The following is a 16,575-nucleotide window of genomic DNA, read 5'->3' as shown; positions in this document are numbered from 1 at the left end:
CCTCCGCCCGCCTCCCCGCGGCGGCGGCGGCTCGGCGATGCAGCAGCACTTCTCCCTGGTCGACTGCGACGTGATGGGCTTCGACCTGGACCACACGCTCTGCCGGTACCACCTCCCGCAGAGCGCACGGCGTGCCGGGCCCGACCCGGAGCCGCGGCGGGGCGAGCACGCCCCGCCTCCGCCCCGCGTGCCCGAGCGAAAGGCCGAAAGTGCCGGGGAGCAGGCGTGGGACGCAGGGCCCCGCTGGCTCCAGCCCTAGCTGCAGTTCGTCGGGAGCGCAGGCGTGTTCCTCACGAATGCAAGTCGTCTGGGGGGTGCTTCGCTGAGACCCGGTGAGCAGGATGCAGGTGGGAGGGAAGGAAAAGCGGTTAGTCTTGGCTAGCGCCAGGGCGGGCGAGCGGGCAACGCCGCGCGGTAAGGGCCCAGCTGGAGAGCGTCTTCCTACGTCAGCAAACGCTACGGCTACTACTTCATTATCACTGTAAGCAACACTATACAGCAAACCACACTATACTGTACATTTAGCTGTGGACAAACCAAAACCCCAGAGGTAACTGACTACCCTTTAATTTCCTGAGCAGCTTTGGTAACCAAAATAAAGACAGACACCAAGAACAGTACAGTCTGCCTCCAGATAACATAATCAAATGGGTATTTTGATAGGTACCTGCCCAACAACTATCACCATAGTGCAAATACAAAGAAAGCGCTGTCTGAAAGGAAGTACGACCTTTACAGAAAAATAAACAGATCAGAGTTGCATTGACTTAATTATTTTCTTTGTAGTTGAACTTGAATATAGTGTCTAATTAAGGCCAGACTCAGGATGCACAAATAGCTGGGCTTGATGGCCTTGTTTGCAGGACCTCCTCATTCCTCTCTGCTATTCTTTTCTCTTTTTATACAAATCACACCATCAAAACTTTCTTTTGATTCACAAAAGATGAAAAATTCTAGTTCAATTACTCTGCAAATAAATCTCTTTTTTTTTTTTTTTAATTCTTGTATGGCTATAAATAGATGTGCTGGCTGTAACGCTGGGGTAGCGTTAATTTTCTTCACAGTAGCTAGTATGGGGCTGTGTTTTGGATTTGTGCAGAAAACAGTGTTGATAAGATGGGGATGTTTCAGTTACTGCTGAGCAGTGCTTACACAGAGTCAAGGCCTTCTCTGCTTCTCACCCCACCCCACCAGTGAGGAGGCTGGGGGTGCACGGGAAGCTGGGAGGGAACACAGTTGGGACAGCTGACCCCGACTGACCAAAGGGATATTCCATACTGTATGACATCGTGCTCAGCATATAAATCTGGGTGAAGAAGGAAGGGGAGGACATTTGGAGTGATGGCATCTGTCTTCCCATAAGAAATCATTACGGCTTTCCCGGAGATGGCTGAACACCTGCCTGCCCATGGGGAGTGGTGAATGAATTCCTTGTTTTGCTTTGCTTGTGTGCGCGGCTTTTGCTTTACCTGTTAAACTGTCTTTATCTCAGCCCACAAGTATTCTCACTTTTACTCTTCTAATTCTCTCCCCCGTTCCACCATGGGGGAGTGAGCGAGCAGCTGCGTGGTGCTTAGTTGCTGGCTGGGGTTAAGCCATCCATGACAGTCCTTTTTGGCACCCAATGTGGGTCTTGAAGTGTTCAAGATAACAACAGGTTTGATGATTGGAATGTGATGGATTGAATTTGTAGCTATTATTGCTCTTTAGCTATTAATTGCCAGGCTCCTGTGCTTGCCATGGGTTTGCTTTCCTTACGTATATTAGAGTCTAGTGCTCGTTACTGGCTGCTTTTTGCTTTCACTGCTGCCGTGCTGCTGTACTGCTCATCGTCTGGCTCTGCTGGGCCTGGGAACAGTTTGATAACAGCGTGGCCATGCCCCTGGGCTGGCAGATGGCCGGGGCATCGCTGCTGTTTCTGTGCTGCTGTACTGGACAGGCTGGAAGTCCAGTGTGAACTCGAGGCGAAGGGACTGTGACCTGTGTGTCGATGAGGCCATGCAGCAGCAGGACACCCTGAAGCATCGGGCCGTGAATAAGCACACAGCAGAGCAGGTACATCTCAAAGTGTCTGTGGCCGTGGTTATGTCTGTGCCTCAGCAGGTATACCTCTGAAGGGATTGTGGCCCAATGGTAAGCCCATGCTGGAGAAGGTACACCTCAAAGTGCCTGTGGCTATGGATAAGTCCATGCAGCAGCAGCTACACCTTGAAGCATCAGTGCCTGTGCATGAGGTTATGCTGAAGAACCTCAAAGAGTGTGGGCATGGATAAGCCCACGACAGAGCAGGTATATCCCTGCAGGGACTGCAGCCATGGGTAAAGCCATGTTGGAACAGGTTTACTTCTGAAGGGACTGTAGCTGTGGGTAAGGCCATGCTGGAGCAGGTATATTTCTGAAGGCGTTGGGGCCCATGGATAAGGCCATTTTGGAACAGGTGCACCTCAAAGTGACTGTGGATAAGTCTATGCTGCAGCAGGTATACCCCTGAAGAGACTGTGGCTCATAGATAAGTCTTCACTTGGAGCAGCTACAACCTTAAGGGACTGCAGCCTATGGAGAAGTCCAAGCCAGAGCAGGGGCAAGGAGAGGAGTTCATTGCAATATTAAACCCGATGGTCTGGTCCAAAGGGGCCAGGGTGGAGATTGTAATGGAAATACCTTTAAATTGTTTTAACCCATGATTTGAGTTGCATTTTATGGGAATTACTGTAGCAGGAACCACCTGAACCAATGCAGGAGAAGCCTTACAAGAAGCAGTGCAAGTGCAGCAGTGACCCGACCTGATCTGGCTTTGGTGCCCAGTAACTCCACACAACACACCACCTCTTCTGTCCTGAGTGATCACCATAACAGATGGAGCCCAAAGTCATGGACTAAATTAACTCCATGGACATTTTGCGGACACTTGTGGACAAAGACATTTTAAAGGGGTGGTCCATAGACTAAGGGAATGATATCTGTGTATTGTATCAAAGGATGGGAAGAGAGGTGGTGGTTAATGACAATGTATTGGATAGTGTGGTGCCTAAGCATGACATAAAGGGTACAGAAGAAGGGGTAGAGAATCTGCTGGTTTTAGCTGGGGTAGAGTTAATTTTCTTCACAGTAGCTAGTGTGAGGCTGTGTTTTGGATTTGTTCTGAAAACACTGTTGATAACACAGGGATGTTTTCATTACTGCTGAGCAGTCCTTACACAGAGTGAAGGCCTTTTCTGCTCCTCACCCCACCCCACCAGCAAGGAGGCTGGGGGTGCATGGGAAGCTGGGAGGGGACACAACCCCAACTGACCAAAGGGATGTTCCATACCGTATGATGTCATGGTCAGCATATAAAGATGGGGGAAAAAGAGGGGGGGGACGTTGGGAGTGATGGCATTTCTCTTCCCAAGTAACTGTTACACATGAGGCAGCCCTGCTTCCCTGGAGATGGCTGAACACCTGCCTGCCCATGGGGAGTGGTGAATGAATTCCTTGTTTTGCTTTGCTTGTGTGCGCGGCTTTTGCTTTACCTGTTAAACTGTCTTTATCTCAGACCATGAGTTTTCTCACTTTTATCTTCTAATTCTCTCCCTCATCCCACCAGGGCAGGGGGAGTGACTGAATGTCTGTGTGGTGCTTAGTTGCTGGCTGGAGTTAAATCACAACAATAGAATTATAGAAAAAGTATTTTAATTGAGAGCAACTCTTATGAAACATGTAATGCAAGTCATCTTTTCCAGAGTTGCCTTCCTCTGCACAGCTGTAAGTGTTCTACTTTGCAGGTGGGTACATTGGGGTTCATAACCACAGCAGCAGTGCACAGCAGCAGTTTTGATTATATCAAAATAATTATGTTTTGATTATATCAAATTATGATTTGATTTTTGCAGGATGGCTCAATGATAATTTCGTATTCCACACTGAAATGCTTTTGGAAATACATTCAAATAGTTGAATGAGATACAATGTACTTATGTATTATAATTCAGTTTGCTATGCTCAGGTAGACAGAGATGAGAGAAATTTAAATAACATGACCTATCACATACATTTAAAAGTTCTGCAGAGAAGTTTAGTATCAGATTAAAAATGGACTAGACAGGAAAATACATGGAAATTAGGAATAAAATTCACTAATGCTAATAGTAGGACAGGATGAGCACTTAATATGTCAGAGCAAGAAAGAAATGGATTGCATAATTTTACCTGAGATCATTGTATAGCAGCTTCTTTCAAAGGCTCTCAGTATCTCCCACAGACATTAATATACTTCCTAATGCTGTTACTTATTTATACATATGCATACCATATATATTGTATACACTATACATTATCTATACCATGAATTGGATATACATATTTATACATATATATGTTTTAGTTATATGTTAAAAATTATATATGTGCATATAAACTTGAATATATATATACCTATGCATGTATGTATTTTCCAAATTATCAGGTGTGAAACCTGAGCATACAGATAGAGATTCATCTAGGATCTTGCATGCAACAGAGATCACAAATGTAAAGATGAGGCAGCAGCCCAGGAACTCTGAGCACAAGGTATTTTATCTTCCTAAAGCTGCTCACTTTACATGTGAAAAACATGGAAACACAGGGCAAAGTCCTGCCCCAGTGAAGTCAATGGCCACAATTTTGACTTCAGTAGGTCCAAGAGTTCATCCACAGCTGCTGTTTCACACTATCCTCAAATTAACTTAATGTTTGTCTGCCTTGCAGATTATATCAGTACATCTCTCTTATTCCAGAACAACTTTTTTTTTTTTCCTAAAACACCTCCTGTACCTTCCAAAATTGTGTTTAGATTATGGCATTTTAAATTTGTAACTTTGCTTATTATGCCTGTAAAACATTTTGTATGGAAACTCACCACAAAATGAACTGAACACCCTACAATATTGAAACATCTAGACAGATATCGAAAATCATATATTCATTGATAGAATCATGGGATGGTTTGGGTTGGAAGGGACCTTTAAAGATGATCTAGACCAGCCTCTGGGCTCTGTATTCATTGTTAACTGAATGTAATCTTCAACAGCCAGATTTTGTGAGTGCTGCACAATTATACTGGCAGTAATGACAAGCTATCTTAGAATTTATGGCACAAAAGTACTAATCATATTTAATCTTAAACCACTTTATGTGAGGAACAATAATCACCAATGGAGAGATTCAGCAAGTTAAATTTCAGGTGCATGAAGTAGATTAAATTAGAACTATGACAACAAGAAATATAGAAAATGTTGATGAAGAGAATTGGTTTTCAGTTCTGGGAAAAGAGAAGATAAATAAGAGAATGTCACCTTCACCTTCAGTATTCACAGCACAAACCTGATAACAGGAAAGTCTTGGCAGTTTACTTCCAGCATAATCCCTCGCCAAATTTATTTCTTTTTCTTTTGGCTTACAAGCATTGCTTTGTCTCTCGGTTTCTTCCTTTCAGATAAATTCTTTAAACATACTGACATCCCACCCTAGGGCCTTTCTCAGAAAGGAGCTGCCTTTAAACGAAATCCCTTCTAACAACTGAACTACCTTAATGGGTTAACAGCATCCTTTCAGCTCTGTCTTTCCAGTTTGATGGTACCATGAGCCGCTCAGAGATGTTCACATAACTGAGGTCGAGCTTTTGGGCTATGGGGTCCTAGCTGATAATATTTTAGGTTTCTCTATGGTCAATTCATGCATCACAGTAATTACTTTTTTATTGTATATATGTGGTAATAATCCACTGGGAAAAATCATAGAATCATAGAATAGTTTGAGTTGGAAGGGACATTTAAAGGTCATCTAGTCCAACCCCCATGCAGTGAGCAGGGACATCTTCAACCAAATTAGGTTGCTCAGAGCCCCGGACAACCTGACCTGGAATGTTGCCAGGGATGGGTCATCTACCACCTCTCCAGGCAACCTGTGCCAGTGGTTCATCACCCTCATTGTGAAAAATTTCTTCCTTAGATCTAGTCTGAATCCACCCTCTTTTAGTTGAAAACCATTACCCCTTGTCCAATTGCAACAAGCCCTGCTAAAAAGTCTGTCCCCATCTTTCTTATAGGTCCCCTTTAAGTACTGGAAGGCAGCAATAAGGTCTCTCCAGAGCCTTCTTTTCTCCAGGCTGAACAACCTCAACTCCCTCAGCCTTTCCTTGTAAGAGAGATGTTCCATCCCTCTGATCATTTTTGTGGCCCTCCTCTGGACCCTCTCCAACAGCTCTATGCCTATCCTGTGCTGAGGGCTCCAGAGCTGGATGCAGGACTCCAGGTGGGGTCTCACCAGAGTGGAGCAGAGAGGCAGAATCACCTCCCTCGACCTGCTGGCCATGCTTCTTTGGATGCAGCCCAGGGTACAGTTGGCCTTCTGGGCTGCGAGCACCCATTGCCAGCTCATGTCCAGCTCTTCATCCACCAGTACCCCCAAGTCCTTCTCAGCAGGGCTGCTCTTGATCCCTTCATCGCCCAGCCTGTACTGGTACCGTGGCTTGTCCTGACCAGGGTGCAGAACCCTGCACTTGACCTTGTGGAACCTCATGAGGTTCACATGGGCCCATTCCTCAAGCTTGTCCAGGTCCCTCTAGATGGCATCCCATCCCTCAGGTGTGTCAACCGCGCCACTCAGCTTAGTGTCATCTGCAAACTTGCTGAGGGTGCACTTGATCCCACTATGTCATTGATGAAGATATTAAAGAGTCCTGGTCCCAGTACCGACCCCTGAGGGACACCGCTCATCGCCGATCTCCATCTGGACATTGAGCCATTGACCACTACCCTCCAGATGCGACCATCCAACCAATTCCTCATCCATTGAACAGTCCACCCATCAACACCATATCTCTGCAATTTAGAGAGAAGGATGTTGTGGGGGACCATGTCAAAGGCCTTATAAAATTGTCCTGTCAAGGGAATGTCTAACTAGTCACGCTGCAGGGGACATAACTGGTGCGGCTCACCTCCTGCAGCTGCAGCATCCCTCAGGCCAGGGCCGAGGCTGAAAGGGCACCCGGAGGGAGCTCCCCCGGTAGCTGGTGCTGCCCGCGCTTGCTGCCCTCACACTTAGCGACCTGCAGGAAACACGTGTGATGTGCGAGAGCTGGTGTGTCACAGCCTTTCACAGGCGTGCAAAGGGGCATTTCGGTTTTCATCGTGCCTCATGCCTGCTTTCCACGCAGAAGAGGCACCGTGCAGTTTTTGAGGGCAGGAGTGTGCTAACGTGCCCCGGAGGGCAAAAGAAACGTAACAGGGTGTGGTAACATACATAAAGGCATTAGAACCATGTCAAAATACCTCAGATAAATCTTAGCTGTCACACAGAAATTGTAGGCCTCTGAGCCAGACAGGTACTCCAGCTCCCAGCTTTCTTTGCCCTTAAGAGGGCAGCATTACGACACAACGGAGCATATCCCTGCAAGTTAGCTCAAATCATCTGCACCTTAATCTATTTTACTTTCCTTCGGTTTTATTTTCCACAGGCTGCGCAAGTTGACTTTGTCAGTTGTGTTTTGTCTTTTGTCCCAGCTATGCAGTTGCAGCTATTTGCCTATTTAGGCAAAGGTTATAAGAGTTTAGTTAAAAAAAAAAATAGGGCCCCCCCGTATTGCTACAGGGGAGTATGCAATCATGATATGTGAAAATAAAACAAGAATTTGAACAAACATGAAGCATTTTCATTTTTGACAAGTAATATCTTCTTACACAAAAGTAAGCTCAGAACATTCTAGATTTTTGCCTGTTTGGTTTTAAAAACAAATGAAAATACTCTTGGAGTAGAATAAGTCAAACGAAAAAGTGTTGGTTTTTTTTTTTTATGTTTTATTTTAGCACACTGGTAAGAGCTAGAACCTCAGGTTTGCACTTGTTTTAGCTTTTAACCATGAAGTTGTTCAATGCACAGGCAGAGGAGTGCCTCACAGCCCAGCATCCCCACGCTGCACTGACAGGCCACCTCCACCCCGCCGAGCATGGTGCCCGCTCTCCCCGCCGGGATAACTCCCTGCTCTTCACAGCACAAACTCCCCATCTGAGAACTGTTGCCTCCACCCCAGACCGGCAGGAGGACGGAGCCCACATCTTGGGCTCTCCCAGCTGGCCCAGCTCAGGGAGCTCTGCATACACGTCTGGTCAGAACGCCCCTTACCCTCCCACGGTCTGGGGCAGCCCCCAGACAAACACTGCTGTTGCTCTAACTTCACTCCCATCTCGGTTGGACCCTCCTATTAGCCCGTTTGGTGCTGAAGTGGCACACAAGCACCCTTAACAACTCCTGAAAAGCCACCGCACAGCTCCCATCCTACAGGCAGTTCAATGCACCACTACCCTTCTGCTTCCTCTTTTATGCGTGGATCAGCAATCAGATTCAAATACAATGTGGTTGTTTTGGCATAAGGATGCTGTACATATTTAACTCGAAGGGCCTAGGGAGCATAATGCTAGCTTCATCTCTGACCCCACAATCACAGCTTGAAAGAAACACTCACTAGTAGTCGGTGGTAGTCACACAGGTACACCACGTTTCCAGGATTTTGCATGAAATTGTACTTTCAATGGGATTCTTCACATATTTGAAGTTGAACAGGATTGCAGGATTTGTTTCTGTGGTTTTAAGTTTAGGACACTTAGAAGGAAACACTTCTGATGAGGAACCATCAGAGGAATAAAACAAGAATATACAGAAGCAGGCCTCTGACTTACTAGAGAGTGATGTTTTAGTAGGCATAGATCTAACAACACTAATTCATTTCAAGGATATCCTGGTTCTTAGTGAGAAATCAAAAACTGTCAAGAATATATTTGCTTTGAAAAACAGTCATTAGCACTTACTATTTCTTTAGTAGACCTTTAAAAGTTTAGGAAAATACTACGTAATCTTCAAGGCATCCCTCTGTGACACGAGGTGCCTTCTTACTAGGTAGAAGTTCACTTCCTAGGTGAACATACTTGACTATTGATCAGGATTTAGGATTTTATTAAATTCTAGCAATTTCAGAAGTTTTAATATTTATGGGTTTTTTTAGTAGCCTTTTTATATGGCACAAAATATGGACACATTAACTTGTTCAGTAGAATCACACACCTACAATTTATAGCATCCTGCTGGGAGCAGGACATCTGATTACATCTGGCACCTCAGTACTATATTGGTTACGTTCTCTGTCTCACCAGCATAGAAATGAGACTCATGCTGCAAAAGAAACAAGATTCCCAAAACTAAACCCAAGAGTTCATTAAAAGGTTAAACAGATAGTAATCCACTAGATGCTCAGAATCTCTCAAAAGCCTGCTTATTGTCATTATCATCTCTCTCAGATCTTGTAATTTAACTAAGGCTGTTCCCACAAAACCTGAAAGAAGGAAATGAAAATTAATGATTTTGTCAGAGTGATTAATAGCCAAGACTGATTGCTGGACCCTTAGTGAGTATGTATTTTAAAACTCTGAATAGTTGTCTAAAGGCACTTTGAAATATTTTTCTTTTTGAGCTGCATGGATGCTACATTTAGTCAAAAGAAATTGTATGGGAAATACAGACTTTTTGGGAAGTTTCCAAAGTAGACCTGTTTGTATTTTATGGTGAGAGAACTGTGCAGTTTCTGTGATCTATGGGACACTGCCTTGTTTATTCTATGTTTGGGTATTTTTTAACATACCATTTTGTTATTTTTGCAATTTTAAGCATAAAATCCGGGGTAGGACTCTTAAGTTTTCAGTCCTCATTTCCCATTTGTTCATGGTGTATTCAAGTGCAGATAACTTAATCACTTATGGCTTAGATTTGTTCATGAGTAAAATTGGAATATGTCTAATTCAGACATTGTGAGGATTTCTGAGTTGTTGAAGTAGATTACAGGCTTACATTTCAAGCCTGACACTTACTAATGATTGCATAAAAGACAAATCTGATGTATTTCAATACACAGTTTGCACAAAGGAACAGAGCTATTGAACAGCCAGTGGGAAATGCCACAATTATAAAACTACGGGCTTGACGATAACAGAACTAGGAAAGACCTAAAGACAGTCATTTTCTTGCCCTGGGGCAGGATCAAACAGAGTACTAAGATCCCTAATAGTCAATTGTCTAACTTCTTCTTAAAAAGACCAAAGAGCCACTGAAGCAATTTCTTCCAGTCTTTAACAGTCCTTACACACAGAACACTGAGTTTTCTCCCCCGCCCTTGTCAAAACAAAGTCTCTGTTGCTCTAATGCATCTTTTTTGTCTTATGTTGTGTCCTATTCCTAGCAGCTGTGAGAACCATGTCATTCACTGCATACCAGCCTTCCATCTATTTGAGAGCTGCTGCTGTGTATTTTCCCACAGAATCTTTTTGTTATTTACGGTCCTTCCTTAAAAGCTGAGGTGTTTCGAGCCCTCTTATCTTTCATTCTCAATCTGAATGATATTCATTCATCACTCATTCATTATCAAATTGGTCCATATATTTTTTTTTTCTGGAATACAGGATCAAAAACTGGACACATTGCTCCAGTTTTGGCCTTACCAGGGCTAAGTACTGAAATAATGAACCCACAGTAATGTAACACAGCAAGTCGTGCTTTCAAAGTAAAGTAACATACAAGTTACTTAATTCATTACAATCATCACCATGTTAAGATTTTCAATATCAAATTCTATGCTATCACTATGATGAGTAAATAAATCAGGGTTTTTTTCTTCTTTTAACAATGAGTCATCTTTATTAAGGAATGCTTGGTCTTCTATTTAAGAAGTATTTTCTTCTGTATGTGTTCATTTCTGAGTATGCCAGACACTGAGAGCACTGTTCCTTGGAGCTGCAATAATAAAATGCTAGTATTAATGCTTATAAATCTCATATATAAGCTTTTTTTGAATATAAATTACATTTGATATTTACTGTTCTGCTTCTGACTCAAGAAGGTGTCTAGTAATCTTCTGATGAAAGGATAAAAAAAGTATGCTGAATTTTGATAAGAAGGAAGTGATCTAGAAGAATATATTCTAAAACTCTAAGTGTATACTAAGCCTCAAGAAGATTCCATCATGCTGATGTAACTTTTTAAAGAACTGTACTCTGTATGTAAGTCTGTGAAGAAGGTTAGAGCCATCTCTTGTATTTACAGGAAAACTGTATGTTCACGTTTACCTATGTTGTTGTGTTGAGCCTCATGCTGTTCTCAGGGAGAGGGAGAATTCCAATAAGGTTTAAAGCTGTGGAAACAAAGACAGAGGAATATGAATTTGGGAAATTTTTTTCGGAGAGGAAGAGTAAATTATTCTGTCCACAACAACAGAAATCTGTACCAAAAATGCTCACTGAAACTGCGTTATCACTAAAGGTGCTTACTTCCTGTCCCCTTTCGTTATGTTTATAAAGACCATGACTCGCATGTTGGGTAAGGTTCTTTGTAGAGCATCTCACTGCATACCTGTGAAAAACATACAGCAGAAAGAAACAAGGAGGTAGGAAACTATATAGAAAGGATACTCGGAGAGAGGGAGAGAAGAATACAGAAACAAAAGGAAAGGAAGGAGGATAAGAGTATACATATTTGCAGGACAAGTTGCATCAGTTTCATTTGTGAAACTTTGTATTTTGAACACATGGGAAACAGGTCAGACATGCTGAAACACAACAAAAATAACTTCACATGCTGCAACTTTACATAAAGACTATTCTAAACATAAGTCAAAAACTGATACAAAAATAATAATACATAAACTAAGGGTAAAAGTGAAATCCTGCTCTCGGTTAAACTGATGACTATATTGTCACTGACTTCAGAGTAAGGAAAACGTGTTTCTAAGACCTTTTATACTGGATCAAATATAGAAATTAGTCACCTAAGTATTGGTATTGGTTGACCCTCAGATTATACCTATGCTTCTGAAGATGTGTAGGTAAGACAACATTTTTTAAATCAGTTGTGCCATTGGCCATGGCTACTCTATGGTGTTTAAGGTTGTTTCCAGAGTTTAACACGTGCCCTGGCTGCTGCTTCCCAACATCATTTTGAAGTAAGCCCCAGGATGATAGCTTCCTTTTCACAGAATCACAGAATCATTAAGGCTGGAAAAGACCTTCAAGATCATCAAGTCCAACCATCAACCCAACACCACCATGCCCACTAAACCATGTCCCGAAGTGCCACGTCTACATGTTTTTTGAATACTTCCAGTGATGGTGACTCCACCAGCTCCCTGGGCAGCCTGTTTCAATGTTTGACCACACTCTCCGTAAATTTTTTCCTAATATCCAGTCTAAAACTCCCCTAGTGCAACTTGAAGCCATTTCCTCTCGTTCTATCCCTAGTTACTTGGGAGAAGAGACCAACACCCACCTCACCACAACCCCCTTCCAGGTAGTTGTAGGGTGCGATGAGGTCTCCCCTCAGCCTCCTCTTCTCCAGACTGAACAACCCCTGTTCCCTCAGCCGTTCCTCATAAGACTTGTTCTCCAAACCCCTTCCCAGCTTCGTTGCCCTTCTCTGGACACGCTCCAGCATCTCAGCATCCTTCTTGTAGTGAGGGGCTCAGAACTGAACACAGGATTTGAGGTGTGGCCTCACCAGTGCCGAGTACAGGGGCACGATCACTTCCCTCCTCCTGCTGGCCACACTAGTTCTGATACAGGCCAGGATGCTGTTGGCCTTCTTGGCCACCTGGGCACACTGCTGGCTCATATTCAGCCGGCTGTCAACCAGCACCCCCAGGTCCCTTTCCGCTGGGCAGCTCTCCAGCTACTCCTCCCCAAGCCTGTAGCGTTGCATGGGGTTGTTGTGACCCAAATGCAGGACCTGGCGCTTGGCCTTATTAAGCCTCATACAGTTGACCTCGGCCCATCGATCCAGTCTGTCCAGATCTCTCTGCAGAGCCTTCCTACCCTCCAGCAGATCACCACTCCCACCAAACTTGGTGTCATCTGCAAACTTACTGAGGGAGCACTCGATTCCCTCATCCAGATCATCAATAAAGATACTGAACAAGACCGGCCCCAGAACTGAGCCCTGGGGAACACCGCTTGTAACCGGCCACCAGCTGGATTTAACTCCACCACAACTCTCTGGGCTTGGCCATCCAGCCAGTTCTTTACCCAGTGAAGAGTAAACCCATCCAAGCCACGAGCCGCTAGTTTCTCCAGGAGAATGCTATGGGAGATGCTGTCAAAGGCTTTACTAAAGTCCAGGTAGACAACATCCACAGCCTTTCCCTCATGCACTGGATGGGTCACCTGGTCATAGAAGGAGATACGGTTGGTCAAGCAGGACCTGCCTTTCATGAACCTGTGCTGGCTGGGCCTGATCCCTTGGTTGTCCTGCACATGCCCTGTGAGAGCTCTCAGGATGAATCTCTCTATAATCTTCCCCAATACCAAGGTCAGGCTGACAGGCCTGTAGTTCCTGGGATCCTTGTTCCGGCCTTTCTTGTAGACAGGCATCACATTGGCAAGCCTCCAGTCATCTGGGACCTCCCCTGTTAACCAGGACTGCTGATAAATGATGGAGAGTGGCTTGGCAAGCTCCTCCGCCAGCTCCCTCAATGCTCGCCATGGGACACTTCCTATGCCCTTTCCTCAGGTTTATAAAGACCATGTCTTCCATGTTGGGTAATGTTCTCTGTACAGCATCTCACTGCACACGTGTGAAAGACAGATAAAGCAGAAAGAAAATGAGAGGTAGGATATGATATAGAAAATATACAAGGAGAGAGGGAGACCTAGCCTGGAAGGTGGATGGACTTTGCACAGGGTTCGTATAATCACAGGAACAGATTATGGACCCAGCCCTTTTCCTACAGAGTAATTTTAGCTGTATAAAATCCTAGTATATGCACAATTTACAGTAATGTGGAGTGATTTTTATAAATATGGTTTATCTTGCAGGAAGAATAAAAATAAAATGGAGTGGAGAGGGAGGTGGTGGTCTCTTCTCCCTGGGATCCAGTGATAGGACACGTGTGAATACTTCAAAGCTGCATCAGGGGAGGTTTATACCGGATATTAGGAAGCATTTCTTTACTGACAGGGTGGTCAAACACTGGAACAGGCTTCGTAGAGAGGTGGTCGATGCCCCAAGCCTGTCAGTGTTCAAGAGGCATTTGGACAATGCCCTTAATAACATGCTTTAACTTTTGGTCAGCCCTGAAGTGGTCAGGCAGTTGGGCTAGATGGTTGTTGTAGGTCCCTTTCAGCTGAAATTACTCTATTCTGTTCTGTTCTGTTCTGTTCTATTCTATTCTATTCTATTCTATTCTATTCTATTCTATTCTATTCTATTCTAAAATTAATAGCTAGCATTTTTCTACTCCTTTTACATGTAATATTTCAGTAAATTAAAGTAATTAAAAAGTTGTGTTCCTTTATATGATATATCAATATATTCTAATTGTAAGTTTTAGCTCCTTGTAAGATGCTGCCTTTCCCACATGCACAGGTCAGGAGAGAGCACTGATTTTATTTTTGGGAAAAAAACACCACTTTTGTTCACAGGTGAAACATTGAGTACAGTAGTTTGATACACTATTCCTTTCCATCCATCCCTCTTTGGACTTTTCTGCTTCTCTTGCTACAATTCCAACTTCTGAAGATGAATATGGTAAATTATGTTCATAAGTCATCTATGGCATAGCATGCAGAATTTGATAGAGTTATGCGAGAAATGATCTTGACCCATCATAAAATCTTCATAAATATATACACTTTCTAAATTTAAAAACTATCCATAACAGAGTCAGTGTTGGAATACATTTTCTTAAAAGAATGGCAAAGTCATGTTTGCTGATAATTCTTTGTCATCTGCTTACCATATTTTTTCCCACCCAGAGACAGATTTGATTAGAAGTATTTTTCATGCCCTAGAGAGCTACAGCATGGTTTTATTCAGAAAGGCTGCTTCATAGAAAGCAAATTAACTTACAATTTTTAACATCGTGTACTGTATATCATTTAGAATAATGTACAATAAAATGAAAAATAATGTCTGAAGTCTGGTCCCATTGCAGATAATGGCAAAATTCACATTAAATTTAAGTAGAGTGAGATCTGATTGTTTGAAGAAATAGAGAAAGTCTCTATTCTGTCACTCCTTGGCAGAGCCTTATTCCTCTCTATTAATTCGTTGTCAGATGTAGCCTGTTTTAGGCCCAAATTCAGCTAATAAATAAGCAACCCTCATCACCGAAGCACTTGAAAATGTACTTTTAATGCTTTCTAGAGTAGAGATGGATTACTAGATCAGCCTTATGAAAATAAATAGCCAGAGTTTTCTCATCACAAATGCAAAAGATTTAAGGTTGGAAAATGCCGAATCAAATATAACTCTATGTCTTTGCAGATTTATGGTCTAAGATAATGTACAAAACCAGGAATGTGATTAATCAATAAGAGTAAACAATTTTGTCAAGAGTAAAATTACACACATAATTTATTTTCATAGAGAAGAATAGCAATTTGCAAATTACAGAAAAAAAAAGAAGTGCTGATTAAAAGGAGTATAAAAAAAGCTACAAAGTGGTGGTAATGTGCTCCATTCTAATGTGCAAAGGGAAAGAAATATAGCTGAAAAGACAGCTGTAATAAAAAAAATCACCGTTCTTCATCTCAATTTGTTACCTTAAAAAAACAACACAACTTTAAAATGTTTAATCATTTAAATTATTTTCCAAGCATGGATTCAGAATAGTATGCATTTGCTTTTCTTCTAATTTCTTTAAAGATCATATTATTTGAATATTTTACTTTGCTGGAACATTTGACTTGCTTTATCATAATGTATTAAGAAGTTTTTCTAAGTAAGATATATTATGTGAAATATTTAAATTAGCATATGTTAATGCATCAGTGTAGCTACTGACTTGAAAAAGAATATACAATACAGACAGTGATACTACAGACAGCTGTTTCATACATTATTTAATTATGATTCTTGTATTTTATGTCTTAATTTCTCATTTTTCCACATGGAGTTTTTCCTGTTTACAAAATTCAAAACAATTGCGGAGGAAAATGTTTGTTTCTGTTGTCTTCTCATCTTATTATTCAGAAAAAAACACTCTCTCTCTCAATTTCCAGTTTGAACTGACTCATATTTCTTAACAAAACTGTTGGTGGCTATTGCCTTGGAATATTCTTTTTCCCCAGCAGAGTACTGTTCTGACTGTAATTTTCTTCATGGCGTAGGGGAATTGTTTCAAACAACATGTATCATCAGTACCAAAGCCTGATGCTCAGTGACGTTCACTCCCTGTTTCTGAAATACGGAGCAGCAAACTTATGAGGTGGAGGAGGGTTCATTTTTTCTATAACTCTGAGGTTTTATGTAATTACGCCAATAGTTCCATACAGTACACATACAAATCAGATACATACAGAGTGCTCTCTCAGTAAGTTTGCAGATGACACCAAGTTGAGTGGGAGTGTTGATCTGCTGGAGGGTAGGAGGGCTCTGCAGAGGGATCTGGACAGGCTGGATCGATGGGCAGAGGCCAACTGTATGAGGTTTAATAAGGCCAAGTGCAGGGTCCTGCATTTGGGTCACAACAACCCCATGCAACGCTACAGGCTTGGGGAGGAGTGGCTGGAGAGCTGCCCGGCAGAA

The sequence above is a fragment of the Phaethon aethereus genome, assembly GCF_964289735.1.
Source record: "Phaethon aethereus genome assembly, chromosome: 3".
Lineage (NCBI taxonomy): Eukaryota > Metazoa > Chordata > Aves > Phaethontiformes > Phaethontidae > Phaethon > Phaethon aethereus.
This window is presented reverse-complemented; position numbering follows the sequence as displayed.